Source organism: Phyllobates terribilis, unplaced genomic scaffold, assembly GCF_046119375.1.
Source record: "Phyllobates terribilis strain yellow unplaced genomic scaffold, ASM4611937v1 Scaffold_9__5_contigs__length_417890890, whole genome shotgun sequence".
NCBI classification, from domain to species: Eukaryota; Metazoa; Chordata; class Amphibia; order Anura; family Dendrobatidae; genus Phyllobates; species Phyllobates terribilis.
The window spans coordinates 301,181,232-301,199,147 of NW_027362769.1; the positions used below are offsets into that span (position 1 = coordinate 301,181,232).

General features: G+C 38.5%; 15 non-coding genes across 15 annotated transcripts; 1 reads left to right on the forward strand and 14 right to left on the reverse strand.

Annotated features, from left to right (window-relative positions):
* Positions 1–401: 401 nt before the first annotated feature.
* Positions 402–483, reverse strand: TRNAS-GCU (transfer RNA serine (anticodon GCU)). The gene has a single exon. It is a non-coding gene; the product is annotated as a tRNA-Ser (tRNA).
* A 583-nt stretch (positions 484–1,066) lies between these two features.
* Positions 1,067–1,140, forward strand: TRNAT-AGU (transfer RNA threonine (anticodon AGU)). Its single transcript has one exon. It is a non-coding gene; the product is annotated as a tRNA-Thr (tRNA).
* Positions 1,141–1,710: 570 nt separating this feature from the next.
* On the reverse strand, positions 1,711–1,792 carry TRNAS-GCU (transfer RNA serine (anticodon GCU)). The gene has a single exon. It is a non-coding gene; the product is annotated as a tRNA-Ser (tRNA).
* A 1,227-nt stretch (positions 1,793–3,019) lies between these two features.
* Positions 3,020–3,101, reverse strand: TRNAS-GCU (transfer RNA serine (anticodon GCU)). Its single transcript has one exon. It is a non-coding gene; the product is annotated as a tRNA-Ser (tRNA).
* Positions 3,102–4,328: 1,227 nt separating this feature from the next.
* TRNAS-GCU (transfer RNA serine (anticodon GCU)) lies at positions 4,329–4,410 on the reverse strand. The gene has a single exon. It is a non-coding gene; the product is annotated as a tRNA-Ser (tRNA).
* A 1,228-nt stretch (positions 4,411–5,638) lies between these two features.
* On the reverse strand, positions 5,639–5,720 carry TRNAS-GCU (transfer RNA serine (anticodon GCU)). The gene has a single exon. It is a non-coding gene; the product is annotated as a tRNA-Ser (tRNA).
* A 1,228-nt stretch (positions 5,721–6,948) lies between these two features.
* TRNAS-GCU (transfer RNA serine (anticodon GCU)) lies at positions 6,949–7,030 on the reverse strand. The gene has a single exon. It is a non-coding gene; the product is annotated as a tRNA-Ser (tRNA).
* A 1,228-nt stretch (positions 7,031–8,258) lies between these two features.
* Positions 8,259–8,340, reverse strand: TRNAS-GCU (transfer RNA serine (anticodon GCU)). The gene has a single exon. It is a non-coding gene; the product is annotated as a tRNA-Ser (tRNA).
* A 1,227-nt stretch (positions 8,341–9,567) lies between these two features.
* Positions 9,568–9,649, reverse strand: TRNAS-GCU (transfer RNA serine (anticodon GCU)). The gene has a single exon. It is a non-coding gene; the product is annotated as a tRNA-Ser (tRNA).
* A 1,228-nt stretch (positions 9,650–10,877) lies between these two features.
* TRNAS-GCU (transfer RNA serine (anticodon GCU)) lies at positions 10,878–10,959 on the reverse strand. Its single transcript has one exon. It is a non-coding gene; the product is annotated as a tRNA-Ser (tRNA).
* Positions 10,960–12,187: 1,228 nt separating this feature from the next.
* On the reverse strand, positions 12,188–12,269 carry TRNAS-GCU (transfer RNA serine (anticodon GCU)). The gene has a single exon. It is a non-coding gene; the product is annotated as a tRNA-Ser (tRNA).
* A 1,227-nt stretch (positions 12,270–13,496) lies between these two features.
* Positions 13,497–13,578, reverse strand: TRNAS-GCU (transfer RNA serine (anticodon GCU)). The gene has a single exon. It is a non-coding gene; the product is annotated as a tRNA-Ser (tRNA).
* Positions 13,579–14,806: 1,228 nt separating this feature from the next.
* TRNAS-GCU (transfer RNA serine (anticodon GCU)) lies at positions 14,807–14,888 on the reverse strand. Its single transcript has one exon. It is a non-coding gene; the product is annotated as a tRNA-Ser (tRNA).
* A 1,227-nt stretch (positions 14,889–16,115) lies between these two features.
* TRNAS-GCU (transfer RNA serine (anticodon GCU)) lies at positions 16,116–16,197 on the reverse strand. The gene has a single exon. It is a non-coding gene; the product is annotated as a tRNA-Ser (tRNA).
* A 1,228-nt stretch (positions 16,198–17,425) lies between these two features.
* TRNAS-GCU (transfer RNA serine (anticodon GCU)) lies at positions 17,426–17,507 on the reverse strand. The gene has a single exon. It is a non-coding gene; the product is annotated as a tRNA-Ser (tRNA).
* Positions 17,508–17,916: the final 409 nt, after the last annotated feature.

The window sequence follows — 17,916 nt, forward strand, 5'->3', positions numbered from 1 at the left end:
TCCTTACGTATCTGACTCTCTAAGCAAAGTTTGATAGCAGCCTTCTTGAATGGTAGAAGATTTAAACTTTCATGTTTGAAGAATTCATTGCTTGGGCAGAAAATAAAACCTTGAGCTGGAAACTTAAAAGAATCAGAAAAGAAATAGGACAGATTATATTCAAAGCCATGCATGCATGGCTCAATCTCTTAACTGCATTGTTAATGTATCATCTTAACTACATTGTTAATGTATCATCTTAACTACACAGCCAACTTGCCTGCATGAACATGTAGAAACCAGACGATAGGACTATAGCAGCTTTCTTGAAAGAGAAAAGAATCAACTTTCATGCTTGAAGTATACACCATTTTGCCTAAAAATGAAAGCCAATCTGTCAAAGGGAAAGAAGCAGATTATACTGACGAGGATGGGATTCAAACCCATGCATGCAGAACACAATGGATTAGCAGTCCATCGCCTTAACCACTCAGCCACCTCGTCTACATGACCAAGTTTAAATTAGGAGGTAAGATCTCATGAGGATTTTAAACTGTCAGGGTGTTTTTGCTGAAGATTGTATAAAGGCTTTTGGCAGTGTGGCCTCATCTCATCTCCTAGAGTATCTATTGTCTAAAGTTAGATTAGGACAAACCTTATCAGAAATGAACCAGTGCAAAGGGTTTTAATAGAAACTTATCAATCATTCCTAATTGTTTCTACTTTTGGCACTGCAGTGGCATTCTTTCAATCTGTCTATTCTGTCTCATGACTGGGAAGCAAAACAAGTCCCAATTTCCAGCTGTGATAAAAGATGGATCATTTAATTATGGAACTTCAAATCCAAAGCCCTTGTTTTCGATACAGCTTCTGTCGCATTCTGCAAATTTGTCATGGTCCTTTTCGAGAATGCTCTTCAAAAAATACTCGGTTTCTTAATTGCCATGACTGAGAGCGACATCTTATTCAATGCTTCTGCTGTGCGTGGAATGGAACTGAAGCTCAATGTTGTTTTGCTCAATTAACCACTTGAAATTATCGATTAGTGACTAAATCTTCCCTGGCTTTCCCGTCCTCATCAACTTGTGGTGCTGTGGCTTAGTTGGTTAAAGTGCCAGTCTAGTAAATCGGAGATCCTGAGTTCAAATCTCAGCAGTGCCTTCTTTTCATCTTCTCAGTATGAAGCTTTCTATCCTCATAGTGGGAGAACATCAAATTGGCCTTTGCTAAGTCTCTGTGATAGTGCAATAGTGGGAGTAAGAATCTGCTATAAGTGCTAAAGAGGAAGAAAGATGGAATCAAGCATGAAAAAAGTAAAACCAGTGGATTTTATTTTACCATTTTGAAATGCCTCCTCCTTACGTATCTGACTCTCTAAGCAAAGTTTGATAGCAGCCTTCCTGAATGGTAGAAGATTTAAACTTTCATGTTTGAAGAATTCATTGCTTGGGCAGAAACTAAAACCTTGAGCTGGAAACTTAAAAGAATCAGAAAAGAAATAGGACAGATTGAATTCAAAGCCATGCATGCATAGCTCAATCTCTTAACTGCATTGTTAATGTATCATCTTAACTACACAGCCAACTTGCCTGCATGAACATGTAGAAACCAGACGATAGGACTATAGCAGCTTTCTTGAAAGAGAAAAGAATCAACTTTCATGCTTGAAGTATACACCATTTTGCCTAAAAATGAAAGACAATCTGTCAAAGCGAAAGAAGGAGATTATACTGACGAGGATGGGATTCAAACCCATGCATGCAGAGCACAATGGATTAGCAGTCCATCGCCTTAACCACTCGGCCACCTCATCAACATGACCAAGTTTAAATTAGGAGGTAAGATCTCATGAGGATTTTAAGCTGTCAGGGTGTTTTTGCTGAAGATTGTATAAAGGCTTTTGGCAGTGTGGCCTCATCTCATCTCCTAGAGTATCTATTGTCTAAAGTTAGATTAGGACAAACCTTATCAGAAATGAACCAGTGCAAAGGGTTTTAATAGCAACTTATCAATCATTCCTAATTGTTTCTACTTTTGGCACTGCAGTGGCATTCTTTCAATCTGTCTATTCTGTCTCATGACTGGGAAGCAAAACAAGTCCCAATTTCCAGCTGTGATAAAAGATGGATCATTTAATTATGGAACTTCAAATCCCAAGCCCTTGTTCTCGATGCAGCTTCTGTCGAATTCTGCAAATTTGTCATGGTCCTTTTCGAGAATGCTCTTCAAAAAATACTCGGTTTCTTAATTGCCATGACTGAGAGCGACATCTTATTCAATGCTTCTGCTGTGCGTGGAATGGAACTGAAGCTCAATGTTGTTTTGCTCAATTAACCACTTGAAATTATCGATTAGTGACTAAATCTTCCCTGGCTTTCCCGTCCTCACCAGCTTGTGATGCTGTGTCTTAGTTGGTTAAAGTGCCAATCTAGTAAACAGGAGATCATGAGTTCAAATCTCAGCAGTGCCTTCTTTTCATCTTCGCAGCATGAAGCTTTCTATCCTCATAGTGGGACAACATCAAATTGGCCTTTGCTAAGTCTCTGTGATAGTGCAATAGTGGGAGTAAGAATCTGCTATAAGTGCTAAAGAGGAAGAAAGATGGAATCAAGCATGAAAAAAGTAAAACCAGTGGATTTTATTTTACTATTTTGAAATGCCTCCTCCTTACGTATCTGACTCTCTAAGCAAAGTTTAATAGCAGCCTTCTTGAATGGTAGAAGATTTAAACTTTCATGTTTGAAGAATTCATTGCTTGGGCAGAAAATAAAACCTTGAGCTGGAAACTTAAGAGAATCAGAAAAGAAATAGGACAGATTAAATTCAAAGCCATGCATGCATAGCTCAATCTCTTAACTGCATTGTTAATGTATCATCTTAACTACACAGCCAACTTGCCTGCATGAACATGTAGAAACCAGACGATAGGACTATAGCAGCTTTCTTGAAAGAGAAAAGAATCAACTTTCATGCTTGAAGTATACACCATTTTGCCTAAAAATGAAAGACAATCTGTCAAAGCGAAAGAAGGAGATTATACTGACGAGGATGGGATTCAAACCCATGCATGCAGAGCACAATGGATTAGCAGTCCATCGCCTTAACCACTCGGCCACCTCATCAACATGACCAAGTTTAAATTAGGAGGTAAGATCTCATGAGGATTTTAAGCTGTCAGGGTGTTTTTGCTGAAGATTGTATAAAGGCTTTTGGCAGTGTGGCCTCATCTCATCTCCTAGAGTATCTATTGTCTAAAGTTAGATTAGGACAAACCTTATCAGAAATGAACCAGTGCAAAGGGTTTTAATAGCAACTTATCAATCATTCCTAATTGTTTCTACTTTTGGCACTGCAGTGGCATTCTTTCAATCTGTCTATTCTGTCTCATGACTGGGAAGCAAAACAAGTCCCAATTTCCAGCTGTGATAAAAGATGGATCATTTAATTATGGAACTTCAAATCCCAAGCCCTTGTTCTCGATGCAGCTTCTGTCGAATTCTGCAAATTTGTCATGGTCCTTTTCGAGAATGCTCTTCAAAAAATACTCGGTTTCTTAATTGCCATGACTGAGAGCGACATCTTATTCAATGCTTCTGCTGTGCGTGGAATGGAACTGAAGCTCAATGTTGTTTTGCTCAATTAACCACTTGAAATTATCGATTAGTGACTAAATCTTCCCTGGCTTTCCCGTCCTCACCAGCTTGTGATGCTGTGTCTTAGTTGGTTAAAGTGCCAATCTAGTAAACAGGAGATCATGAGTTCAAATCTCAGCAGTGCCTTCTTTTCATCTTCGCAGCATGAAGCTTTCTATCCTCATAGTGGGACAACATCAAATTGGCCTTTGCTAAGTCTCTGTGATAGTGCAATAGTGGGAGTAAGAATCTGCTATAAGTGCTAAAGAGGAAGAAAGATGGAATCAAGCATGAAAAAAGTAAAACCAGTGGATTTTATTTTACTATTTTGAAATGCCTCCTCCTTACGTATCTGACTCTCTAAGCAAAGTTTAATAGCAGCCTTCTTGAATGGTAGAAGATTTAAACTTTCATGTTTGAAGAATTCATTGCTTGGGCAGAAAATAAAACCTTGAGCTGGAAACTTAAGAGAATCAGAAAAGAAATAGGACAGATTAAATTCAAAGCCATGCATGCATAGCTCAATCTCTTAACTGCATTGTTAATGTATCATCTTAACTACACAGCCAACTTGCCTGCATGAACATGTAGAAACCAGACGATAGGACTATAGCAGCTTTCTTGAAAGAGAAAAGAATCAACTTTCATGCTTGAAGTATACACCATTTTGCCTAAAAATGAAAGCCAATCTGTCAAAGGGAAAGAAGCAGATTATACTGATGAGGATGGGATTCAAACCCATGCATGCAGAGCACAATGGATTAGCAGTCCATCACCTTAACCACTCGGCCACCTCATCTACATGACCAAGTTTATATTAGGAGGTAAGATCTCATGAGGATTTCAAGCTGTCAGGGTGTATTTGCTGAAGATTGTATAAAGGCTTTTGGCAGTGTGGCCTCATCTCATCTCCTAGAGTATCTATTGTCTAAAGTTAGATTAGGACAAACCTTATCAGAAATGAACCAGTGCAAAGGGTTTTAATAGCAACTTATCAATCATTCCTAATTGTTTCTACTTTTGGCACTGCAGTGGCATTCTTTCAATCTGTCTATTCTGTCTCATGACTGGGAAGCAAAACAAGTCCCAATTTCCAGCTGTGATAAAAGATGGATCATTTAATTATGGAACTTCAAATCCAAAGCCCTTGTTTTCGATACAGCTTCTGTCGCATTCTGCAAATTTGTCATGGTCCTTTTCGAGAATGCTCTTCAAAAAATACTCGGTTTCTTAATTGCCATGACTGAGAGCGACATCTTATTCAATGCTTCTGCTGTGCGTGGAATGGAACTGAAGCTCATTGTTGTTTTGCTCAATTAACCACTTGAAATTATCGATTAGTGACTAAATCTTCCCTGGCTTTCCTGTCCTCACCAGCTTGTGGTGCTGTGTCTTAGTTGGTTAAAGTGCCAGTCTAGTAAACAGGAGATCCTGAGTTCAAATCTCAGCAGTGCCTTCTTTTCATCTTCTCAGTATGAAGCTTTCTATCCTCATAGTGGGACAACATCAAATTGGCCTTTGCTAAGTCTCTGTGATAGTGCAATAGTGGGAGTAAGAATCTGCTATAAGTGCTAAAGAGGAAGAAAGATGAAATCAAGCATGAAAAAAGTAAAACCAGTGGATTTTATTTTACTATTTTGAAATGCCTCCTCCTTACGTATCTGACTCTCTAAGCAAAGTTTAATAGCAGCCTTCTTGAATGGTAGAAGATTTAAACTTTCATGTTTGAAGAATTCATTGCTTGGGCAGAAAATAAAACCTTGAGCTGGAAACTTAAAAGAATCAGAAAAGAAATAGGACAGATTGAATTCAAAGCCATGCATGCATAGCTCAATCTCTTAACTGCATTGTTAATGTATCATCTTAACTACACAGCCAACTTGCCTGCATGAACATGTAGAAACCAGACGATAGAACTATAGCAGCTTTCTTGAAGGAGAAAAGAATCAACTTTCATGCTTGAAGTATACACCATTTTGCCTAAAATTGAAAGCCAATCTTGTCAAAAGGAAAGAAGTAGATTATACTGACGAGGATGGGATTTGAACCCATGCATGCAGAGCACAATGGATTAGCAATCCATCGACTTAACCACTCGGCCACCTCGTCTACATGACCAAGTTTAAATTAGGAGGTAAGATCTCATGAGAATTTTAAGCTGTCAGGGTGTTTTTGCTGAAGATTGTATAAAGGCTTTTGGCAGTGTGGCCTCATCTCATCTCCTAGAGTATCTATTGTCTAAAGTTAGATTAGGACAAACCTTATCAGAAATGAACCAGTGCAAAGGGATTTAATAGCAACTTATCAATCATTGCTAATTGTTTCTACTTTTGGCACTGCAGTGGCATTCTTTCAATCTGTCTATTCTGTCTCATGACTGGGAAGCAAAACAAGTCCCAATTTCCAGCTGTGATAAAAGATGGATCATTTAATTATGGAACTTCAAACCCAAAGCCCTTGTTTTCGATACAGCTTCTGTCGCATTCTGCAAATTTGTCATGGTCCTTTTCGAGAATGCTCTTCAAAAAATACTCGGTTTCTTAATTGCCATGACTGAGAGCGACATCTTATTCAATGCTTCTGCTGTGCGTGGAATGGAACTGAAGCTCAATGTTGTTTTGCTCAATTAACCACTTGAAATTATCGATTAGTGACTAAATCTTCCCTGGCTTTCCCGTCCTCACCAGCTTGTGATGCTGTGTCTTAGTTGGTTAAAGTGCCAATCTAGTAAACAGGAGATCATGAGTTCAAATCTAAGCAGTGCCTTCTTTTCATCTTCTCAGCATGAAGCTTTCTATCCTCATAGTGGGACAACATCAAATTGGCCTTTGCTAAGTCTCTGTGATAGTGCAATAGTGGGAGTAAGAATCTGCTATAAGTGCTAAAGAGGAAGAAAGATGGAATCAAGCATGAAAAAAGTAAAACCAGTGGATTTTATTTTACTATTTTGAAATGCCTCCTCCTTACGTATCTGACTCTCTAAGCAAAGTTTAATAGCAGCCTTCTTGAATGGTAGAAGATTTAAACTTTCATGTTTGAAGAATTCATTGCTTGGGCAGAAAATAAAACCTTGAGCTGGAAACTTAAAAGAATCAGAAAAGAAATAGGACAGATTGAATTCAAAGCCATGCATGCATAGCTCAATCTCTTAACTGCATTGTTAATGTATCATCTTAACTACACAGCCAACTTGCCTGCATGAACATGTAGAAACCAGACGATAGGACTATAGCAGCTTTCTTGAAGGAGAAAAGAATCAACTTTCATGCTTGAAGTATACACCATTTTGCCTCAAATTGAAAGCCAATCTTGTCAAAAGGAAAGAAGTAGATTATACCGACGAGGATGGGATTTGAACCCATGCATGCAGAGCACAATGGATTAGCAATCCATCGACTTAACCACTCGGCCACCTCGTCTACATGACCAAGTCTAAATTAGGAGGTAAGATCTCATGAGAATTTTAAGCTGTCAGGGTGTTTTTGCTGAAGATTGTATAAAGGCTTTTGGCAGTGTGGCCTCATCTCATCTCCTAGAGTATCTATTGTCTAAAGTTAGATTAGGACAAACCTTATCAGAAATGAACCAGTGCAAAGGGATTTAATAGCAACTTATCAATCATTGCTAATTGTTTCTACTTTTGGCACTGCAGTGGCATTCTTTCAATCTGTCTATTCTGTCTCATGACTGGGAAGCAAAACAAGTCCCAATTTCCAGCTGTGATAAAAGATGGATCATTTAATTATGGAACTTCAAACCCAAAGCCCTTGTTTTCGATACAGCTTCTGTCGCATTCTGCAAATTTGTCATGGTCCTTTTCGAGAATGCTCTTCAAAAAATACTCGGTTTCTTAATTGCCATGACTGAGAGCGACATCTTATTCAATGCTTCTGCTGTGCGTGGAATGGAACTGAAGCTCAATGTTGTTTTGCTCAATTAACCACTTGAAATTATCGATTAGTGACTAAATCTTCCCTGGCTTTCCCGTCCTCACCAGCTTGTGATGCTGTGTCTTAGTTGGTTAAAGTGCCAATCTAGTAAACAGGAGATCATGAGTTCAAATCTCAGCAGTGCCTTCTTTTCATCTTCTCAGCATGAAGCTTTCTATCCTCATAGTGGGACAACATCAAATTGGCCTTTGCTAAGTCTCTGTGATAGTGCAATAGTGGGAGTAAGAATCTGCTATAAGTGCTAAAGAGGAAGAAAGATGGAATCAAGCATGAAAAAAGTAAAACCAGTGGATTTTATTTTACTATTTTGAAATGCCTCCTCCTTACGTATCTGACTCTCTAAGCAAAGTTTAATAGCAGCCTTCTTGAATGGTAGAAGATTTAAACTTTCATGTTTGAAGAATTCATTGCTTGGGCAGAAAATAAAACCTTGAGCTGGAAACTTAAAAGAATCAGAAAAGAAATAGGACAGATTGAATTCAAAGCCATGCATGCATAGCTCAATCTCTTAACTGCATTGTTAATGTATCATCTTAACTACACAGCCAACTTGCCTGCATGAACATGTAGAAACCAGACGATAGGACTATAGCAGCTTTCTTGAAGAAGAAAAGAATCAACTTTCATGCTTGAAGTATACACCATTTTGCCTCAAATTGAAAGCCAATCTTGTCAAAAGGAAAGAAGTAGATTATACCGACGAGGATGGGATTTGAACCCATGCATGCAGAGCACAATGGATTAGCAATCCATCGACTTAACCACTCGGCCACCTCGTCTACATGACCAAGTCTAAATTAGGAGGTAAGATCTCATGAGAATTTTAAGCTGTCAGGGTGTTTTTGCTGAAGATTGTATAAAGGCTTTTGGCAGTGTGGCCTCATCTCATCTCCTAGAGTATCTATTGTCTAAAGTTAGATTAGGACAAACCTTATCAGAAATGAACCAGTGCAAAGGGATTTAATAGCAACTTATCAATCATTGCTAATTGTTTCTACTTTTGGCACTGCAGTGGCATTCTTTCAATCTGTCTATTCTGTCTCATGACTGGGAAGCAAAACAAGTCCCAATTTCCAGCTGTGATAAAAGATGGATCATTTAATTATGGAACTTCAAATCCAAAGCCCTTGTTTTCGATACAGCTTCTGTCGCATTCTGCAAATTTGTCATGGTCCTTTTCGAGAATGCTCTTCAAAAAATACTCGGTTTCTTAATTGCCATGACTGAGAGCGACATCTTATTCAATGCTTCTGCTGTGCGTGAAATGGAACTGAAGCTCAATGTTGTTTTGCTCAATTAACCACTTGAAATTATCGATTAGTGACTAAATCTTCCCTGGCTTTCCCGTCCTCACCAGCTTGTGATGCTGTGTCTTAGTTGGTTAAAGTGCCAATCTAGTAAACAGGAGATCATGAGTTCAAATCTCAGCAGTGCCTTCTTTTCATCTTCTCAGCATGAAGCTTTCTATCCTCATAGTGGGACAACATTAAATTGGCCTTTGCTAAGTCTCTGTGATAGTGCAATAGTGGGAGTAAGAATCTGCTATAAGTGCTAAAGAGGAAGAAAGATGGAATCAAGCATGAAAAAAGTAAAACCAGTGGATTTTATTTTACTATTTTGAAATGCCTCCTCCTTACGTATCTGACTCTCTAAGCAAAGTTTGATAGCAGCCTTCTTGAATCGTAGAAGATTTAAACTTTCATGTTTGAAGAATTCATTGCTTGGGCAGAAAATAAAACCTTGAGCTGGAAACTTAAGAGAATCAGAAAAGAAATAGGACAGATTGAATTCAAAGCCATGCATGCATAGCTCAATCTCTTAACTGCATTGTTAATGTATCATCTTAACTACACAGCCAACTTGCCTGCATGAACATGTAGAAACCAGACGATAGGACTATAGCAGCTTTCTTGAAAGAGAAAAGAATCAACTTTCATGCTTGAAGTATACACCATTTTGCCTAAAAATGAAAGCCAATCTGTCAAAGGGAAAGAAGCAGATTATACTGATGAGGATGGGATTCAAACCCATGCATGCAGAGCACAATGGATTAGCAGTCCATCGCCTTAACCACTCGGCCACCTCATCTACATGACCAAGTTTATATTAGGAGGTAAGATCTCATGAGGATTTCAAGCTGTCAGGGTGTATTTGCTGAAGATTGTATAAAGGCTTTTGGCAGTGTGGCCTCATCTCATCTCCTAGAGTATCTATTGTCTAAAGTTAGATTAGGACAAACCTTATCAGAAATGAACCAGTGCAAAGGGTTTTAATAGCAACTTATCAATCATTCCTAATTGTTTCTACTTTTGGCACTGCAGTGGCATTCTTTCAATCTGTCTATTCTGTCTCATGACTGGGAAGCAAAACAAGTCCCAATTTCCAGCTGTGATAAAAGATGGATCATTTAATTATGGAACTTCAAATCCAAAGCCCTTGTTTTCGATACAGCTTCTGTCGCATTCTGCAAATTTGTCATGGTCCTTTTCGAGAATGCTCTTCAAAAAATACTCGGTTTCTTAATTGCCATGACTGAGAGCGACATCTTATTCAATGCTTCTGCTGTGCGTGGAATGGAACTGAAGCTCAATGTTGTTTTGCTCAATTAACCACTTGAAATTATCGATTAGTGACTAAATCTTCCCTGGCTTTCCCGTCCTCACCAGCTTGTGATGCTGTGTCTTAGTTGGTTAAAGTGCCAATCTAGTAAACAGGAGATCATGAGTTCAAATCTCAGCAGTGCCTTCTTTTCATCTTCTCAGCATGAAGCTTTCTATCCTCATAGTGGGACAACATCAAATTGGCCTTTGCTAAGTCTCTGTGATAGTGCAATAGTGGGAGTAAGAATCTGCTATAAGTGCTAAAGAGGAAGAAAGATGGAATCAAGCATGAAAAAAGTAAAACCAGTGGATTTTATTTTACTATTTTGAAATGCCTCCTCCTTACGTATCTGACTCTCTAAGCAAAGTTTAATAGCAGCCTTCTTGAATGGTAGAAGATTTAAACTTTCATGTTTGAAGAATTCATTGCTTGGGCAGAAAATAAAACCTTGAGCTGGAAACTTAAAAGAATCAGAAAAGAAATAGGACAGATTGAATTCAAAGCCATGCATGCATAGCTCAATCTCTTAACTGCATTGTTAATGTATCATCTTAACTACACAGCCAACTTGCCTGCATGAACATGTAGAAACCAGACGATAGGACTATAGCAGCTTTCTTGAAGGAGAAAAGAATCAACTTTCATGCTTGAAGTATACACCATTTTGCCTCAAATTGAAAGCCAATCTTGTCAAAAGGAAAGAAGTAGATTATACCGACGAGGATGGGATTTGAACCCATGCATGCAGAGCACAATGGATTAGCAATCCATCGACTTAACCACTCGGCCACCTCGTCTACATGACCAAGTCTAAATTAGGAGGTAAGATCTCATGAGAATTTTAAGCTGTCAGGGTGTTTTTGCTGAAGATTGTATAAAGGCTTTTGGCAGTGTGGCCTCATCTCATCTCCTAGAGTATCTATTGTCTAAAGTTAGATTAGGACAAACCTTATCAGAAATGAACCAGTGCAAAGGGATTTAATAGCAACTTATCAATCATTGCTAATTGTTTCTACTTTTGGCACTGCAGTGGCATTCTTTCAATCTGTCTATTCTGTCTCATGACTGGGAAGCAAAACAAGTCCCAATTTCCAGCTGTGATAAAAGATGGATCATTTAATTATGGAACTTCAAACCCAAAGCCCTTGTTTTCGATACAGCTTCTGTCGCATTCTGCAAATTTGTCATGGTCCTTTTCGAGAATGCTCTTCAAAAAATACTCGGTTTCTTAATTGCCATGACTGAGAGCGACATCTTATTCAATGCTTCTGCTGTGCGTGGAATGGAACTGAAGCTCAATGTTGTTTTGCTCAATTAACCACTTGAAATTATCGATTAGTGACTAAATCTTCCCTGGCTTTCCCGTCCTCACCAGCTTGTGATGCTGTGTCTTAGTTGGTTAAAGTGCCAATCTAGTAAACAGGAGATCATGAGTTCAAATCTCAGCAGTGCCTTCTTTTCATCTTCTCAGCATGAAGCTTTCTATCCTCATAGTGGGACAACATCAAATTGGCCTTTGCTAAGTCTCTGTGATAGTGCAATAGTGGGAGTAAGAATCTGCTATAAGTGCTAAAGAGGAAGAAAGATGGAATCAAGCATGAAAAAAGTAAAACCAGTGGATTTTATTTTACTATTTTGAAATGCCTCCTCCTTACGTATCTGACTCTCTAAGCAAAGTTTAATAGCAGCCTTCTTGAATGGTAGAAGATTTAAACTTTCATGTTTGAAGAATTCATTGCTTGGGCAGAAAATAAAACCTTGAGCTGGAAACTTAAAAGAATCAGAAAAGAAATAGGACAGATTGAATTCAAAGCCATGCATGCATAGCTCAATCTCTTAACTGCATTGTTAATGTATCATCTTAACTACACAGCCAACTTGCCTGCATGAACATGTAGAAACCAGACGATAGGACTATAGCAGCTTTCTTGAAGAAGAAAAGAATCAACTTTCATGCTTGAAGTATACACCATTTTGCCTCAAATTGAAAGCCAATCTTGTCAAAAGGAAAGAAGTAGATTATACCGACGAGGATGGGATTTGAACCCATGCATGCAGAGCACAATGGATTAGCAATCCATCGACTTAACCACTCGGCCACCTCGTCTACATGACCAAGTCTAAATTAGGAGGTAAGATCTCATGAGAATTTTAAGCTGTCAGGGTGTTTTTGCTGAAGATTGTATAAAGGCTTTTGGCAGTGTGGCCTCATCTCATCTCCTAGAGTATCTATTGTCTAAAGTTAGATTAGGACAAACCTTATCAGAAATGAACCAGTGCAAAGGGATTTAATAGCAACTTATCAATCATTGCTAATTGTTTCTACTTTTGGCACTGCAGTGGCATTCTTTCAATCTGTCTATTCTGTCTCATGACTGGGAAGCAAAACAAGTCCCAATTTCCAGCTGTGATAAAAGATGGATCATTTAATTATGGAACTTCAAATCCAAAGCCCTTGTTTTCGATACAGCTTCTGTCGCATTCTGCAAATTTGTCATGGTCCTTTTCGAGAATGCTCTTCAAAAAATACTCGGTTTCTTAATTGCCATGACTGAGAGCGACATCTTATTCAATGCTTCTGCTGTGCGTGAAATGGAACTGAAGCTCAATGTTGTTTTGCTCAATTAACCACTTGAAATTATCGATTAGTGACTAAATCTTCCCTGGCTTTCCCGTCCTCACCAGCTTGTGATGCTGTGTCTTAGTTGGTTAAAGTGCCAATCTAGTAAACAGGAGATCATGAATTCAAATCTCAGCAGTGCCTTCTTTTCATCTTCTCAGCATGAAGCTTTCTATCCTCATAGTGGGACAACATTAAATTGGCCTTTGCTAAGTCTCTGTGATAGTGCAATAGTGGGAGTAAGAATCTGCTATAAGTGCTAAAGAGGAAGAAAGATGGAATCAAGCATGAAAAAAGTAAAACCAGTGGATTTTATTTTACTATTTTGAAATGCCTCCTCCTTACGTATCTGACTCTCTAAGCAAAGTTTGATAGCAGCCTTCTTGAATCGTAGAAGATTTAAACTTTCATGTTTGAAGAATTCATTGCTTGGGCAGAAAATAAAACCTTGAGCTGGAAACTTAAGAGAATCAGAAAAGAAATAGGACAGATTGAATTCAAAGCCATGCATGCATAGCTCAATCTCTTAACTGCATTGTTAATGTATCATCTTAACTACACAGCCAACTTGCCTGCATGAACATGTAGAAACCAGACGATAGGACTATAGCAGCTTTCTTGAAAGAGAAAAGAATCAACTTTCATGCTTGAAGTATACACCATTTTGCCTAAAAATGAAAGCCAATCTGTCAAAGGGAAAGAAGCAGATTATACTGATGAGGATGGGATTCAAACCCATGCATGCAGAGCACAATGGATTAGCAGTCCATCGCCTTAACCACTCGGCCACCTCATCTACATGACCAAGTTTATATTAGGAGGTAAGATCTCATGAGGATTTCAAGCTGTCAGGGTGTATTTGCTGAAGATTGTATAAAGGCTTTTGGCAGTGTGGCCTCATCTCATCTCCTAGAGTATCTATTGTCTAAAGTTAGATTAGGACAAACCTTATCAGAAATGAACCAGTGCAAAGGGTTTTAATAGCAACTTATCAATCATTCCTAATTGTTTCTACTTTTGGCACTGCAGTGGCATTCTTTCAATCTGTCTATTCTGTCTCATGACTGGGAAGCAAAACAAGTCCCAATTTCCAGCTGTGATAAAAGATGGATCATTTAATTATGGAACTTCAAATCCAAAGCCCTTGTTTTCGATACAGCTTCTGTCGCATTCTGCAAATTTGTCATGGTCCTTTTCGAGAATGCTCTTCAAAAAATACTCGGTTTCTTAATTGCCATGACTGAGAGCGACATCTTATTCAATGCTTCTGCTGTGCGTGGAATGGAACTGAAGCTCAATGTTGTTTTGCTCAATTAACCACTTGAAATTATCGATTAGTGACTAAATCTTCCCTGGCTTTCCCGTCCTCACCAGCTTGTGATGCTGTGTCTTAGTTGGTTAAAGTGCCAATCTAGTAAACAGGAGATCATGAGTTCAAATCTCAGCAGTGCCTTCTTTTCATCTTCGCAGCATGAAGCTTTCTATCCTCATAGTGGGACAACATCAAATTGGCCTTTGCTAAGTCTCTGTGATAGTGCAATAGTGGGAGTAAGAATCTGCTATAAGTGCTAAAGAGGAAGAAAGATGGAATCAAGCATGAAAAAAGTAAAACCAGTGGATTTTATTTTACTATTTTGAAATGCCTCCTCCTTACGTATCTGACTCTCTAAGCAAAGTTTAATAGCAGCCTTCTTGAATGGTAGAAGATTTAAACTTTCATGTTTGAAGAATTCATTGCTTGGGCAGAAAATAAAACCTTGAGCTGGAAACTTAAAAGAATCAGAAAAGAAATAGGACAGATTGAATTCAAAGCCATGCATGCATAGCTCAATCTCTTAACTGCATTGTTAATGTATCATCTTAACTACACAGCCAACTTGCCTGCATGAACATGTAGAAACCAGACGATAGGACTATAGCAGCTTTCTTGAAGAAGAAAAGAATCAACTTTCATGCTTGAAGTATACACCATTTTGCCTCAAATTGAAAGCCAATCTTGTCAAAAGGAAAGAAGTAGATTATACCGACGAGGATGGGATTTGAACCCATGCGTGCAGAGCACAATGGATTAGCAATCCATCGACTTAACCACTCGGCCACCTCGTCTACATGACCAAGTCTAAATTAGGAGGTAAGATCTCATGAGAATTTTAAGCTGTCAGGGTGTTTTTGCTGAAGATTGTATAAAGGCTTTTGGCAGTGTGGCCTCATCTCATCTCCTAGAGTATCTATTGTCTAAAGTTAGATTAGGACAAACCTTATCAGAAATGAACCAGTGCAAAGGGATTTAATAGCAACTTATCAATCATTGCTAATTGTTTCTACTTTTGGCACTGCAGTGGCATTCTTTCAATCTGTCTATTCTGTCTCATGACTGGGAAGCAAAACAAGTCCCAATTTCCAGCTGTGATAAAAGATGGATCATTTAATTATGGAACTTCAAATCCAAAGCCCTTGTTTTCGATACAGCTTCTGTCGCATTCTGCAAATTTGTCATGGTCCTTTTCGAGAATGCTCTTCAAAAAATACTCGGTTTCTTAATTGCCATGACTGAGAGCGACATCTTATTCAATGCTTCTGCTGTGCGTGGAATGGAACTGAAGCTCAATGTTGTTTTGCTCAATTAACCACTTGAAATTATCGATTAGTGACTAAATCTTCCCTGGCTTTCCCGTCCTCACCAGCTTGTGATACTGTGTCTTAGTTGGTTAAAGTGCCAATCTAGTAAACAGGAGATCATGAGTTCAAATCTCAGCAGTGCCTTCTTTTCATCTTCTCAGCATGAAGCTTTCTATCCTCATAGTGGGACAACATTAAATTGGCCTTTGCTAAGTCTCTGTGATAGTGCAATAGTGGGAGTAAGAATCTGCTATAAGTGCTAAAGAGGAAGAAAGATGGAATCAAGCATGAAAAAAGTAAAACCAGTGGATTTTATTTTACTATTTTGAAATGCCTCCTCCTTACGTATCTGACTCTCTAAGCAAAGTTTGATAGCAGCCTTCTTGAATCGTAGAAGATTTAAACTTTCATGTTTGAAGAATTCATTGCTTGGGCAGAAAATAAAACCTTGAGCTGGAAACTTAAGAGAATCAGAAAAGAAATAGGACAGATTAAATTCAAAGCCATGCATGCATAGCTCAATCTCTTAACTGCATTGTTAATGTATCATCTTAACTACACAGCCAACTTGCCTGCATGAACATGTAGAAACCAGACGATAGGACTATAGCAGCTTTCTTGAAAGAGAAAAGAATCAACTTTCATGCTTGAAGTATACACCATTTTGCCTAAAAATGAAAGCCAATCTGTCAAAGGGAAAGAAGCAGATTATACTGATGAGGATGGGATTCAAACCCATGCATGCAGAGCACAATGGATTAGCAGTCCATCACCTTAACCACTCGGCCACCTCATCTACATGACCAAGTTTATATTAGGAGGTAAGATCTCATGAGGATTTCAAGCTGTCAGGGTGTATTTGCTGAAGATTGTATAAAGGCTTTTGGCAGTGTGGCCTCATCTCATCTCCTAGAGTATCTATTGTCTAAAGTTAGATTAGGACAAACCTTATCAGAAATGAACCAGTGCAAAGGGTTTTAATAGCAACTTATCAATCATTCCTAATTGTTTCTACTTTTGGCACTGCAGTGGCATTCTTTCAATCTGTCTATTCTGTCTCATGACTGGGAAGCAAAACAAGTCCCAATTTCCAGCTGTGATAAAAGATGGATCATTTAATTATGGAACTTCAAATCCAAAGCCCTTGTTTTCGATACAGCTTCTGTCGCATTCTGCAAATTTGTCATGGTCCTTTTCGAGAATGCTCTTCAAAAAATACTCGGTTTCTTAATTGCCATGACTGAGAGCGACATCTTATTCAATGCTTCTGCTGTGCGTGGAATGGAACTGAAGCTCATTGTTGTTTTGCTCAATTAACCACTTGAAATTATCGATTAGTGACTAAATCTTCCCTGGCTTTCCTGTCCTCACCAGCTTGTGGTGCTGTGTCTTAGTTGGTTAAAGTGCCAGTCTAGTAAACAGGAGATCCTGAGTTCAAATCTCAGCAGTGCCTTCTTTTCATCTTCTCAGTATGAAGCTTTCTATCCTCATAGTGGGACAACATCAAATTGGCCTTTGCTAAGTCTCTGTGATAGTGCAATAGTGGGAGTAAGAATCTGCTATAAGTGCTAAAGAGGAAGAAAGATGAAATCAAGCATGAAAAAAGTAAAACCAGTGGATTTTATTTTACTATTTTGAAATGCCTCCTCCTTACGTATCTGACTCTCTAAGCAAAGTTTAATAGCAGCCTTCTTGAATGGTAGAAGATTTAAACTTTCATGTTTGAAGAATTCATTGCTTGGGCAGAAAATAAAACCTTGAGCTGGAAACTTAAAAGAATCAGAAAAGAAATAGGACAGATTGAATTCAAAGCCATGCATGCATAGCTCAATCTCTTAACTGCATTGTTAATGTATCATCTTAACTACACAGCCAACTTGCCTGCATGAACATGTAGAAACCAGACGATAGAACTATAGCAGCTTTCTTGAAGGAGAAAAGAATCAACTTTCATGCTTGAAGTATACACCATTTTGCCTAAAATTGAAAGCCAATCTTGTCAAAAGGAAAGAAGTAGATTATACTGACGAGGATGGGATTTGAACCCATGCATGCAGAGCACAATGGATTAGCAATCCATCGACTTAACCACTCGGCCACCTCGTCTACATGACCAAGTCTAAATTAGGAGGTAAGATCTCATGAGAATTTTAAGCTGTCAGGGTGTTTTTGCTGAAGATTGTATAAAGGCTTTTGGCAGTGTGGCCTCATCTCATCTCCTAGAGTATCTATTGTCTAAAGTTAGATTAGGACAAACCTTATCAGAAATGAACCAGTGCAAAGGGATTTAATAGCAACTTATCAATCATTGCTAATTGTTTCTACTTTTGGCACTGCAGTGGCATTCTTTCAATCTGTCTATTCTGTCTCATGACTGGGAAGCAAAACAAGTCCCAATTTCCAGCTGTGATAAAAGATGGATCATTTAATTATGGAACTTCAAACCCAAAGCCCTTGTTTTCGATACAGCTTCTGTCGCATTCTGCAAATTTGTCATGGTCCTTTTCGAGAATGC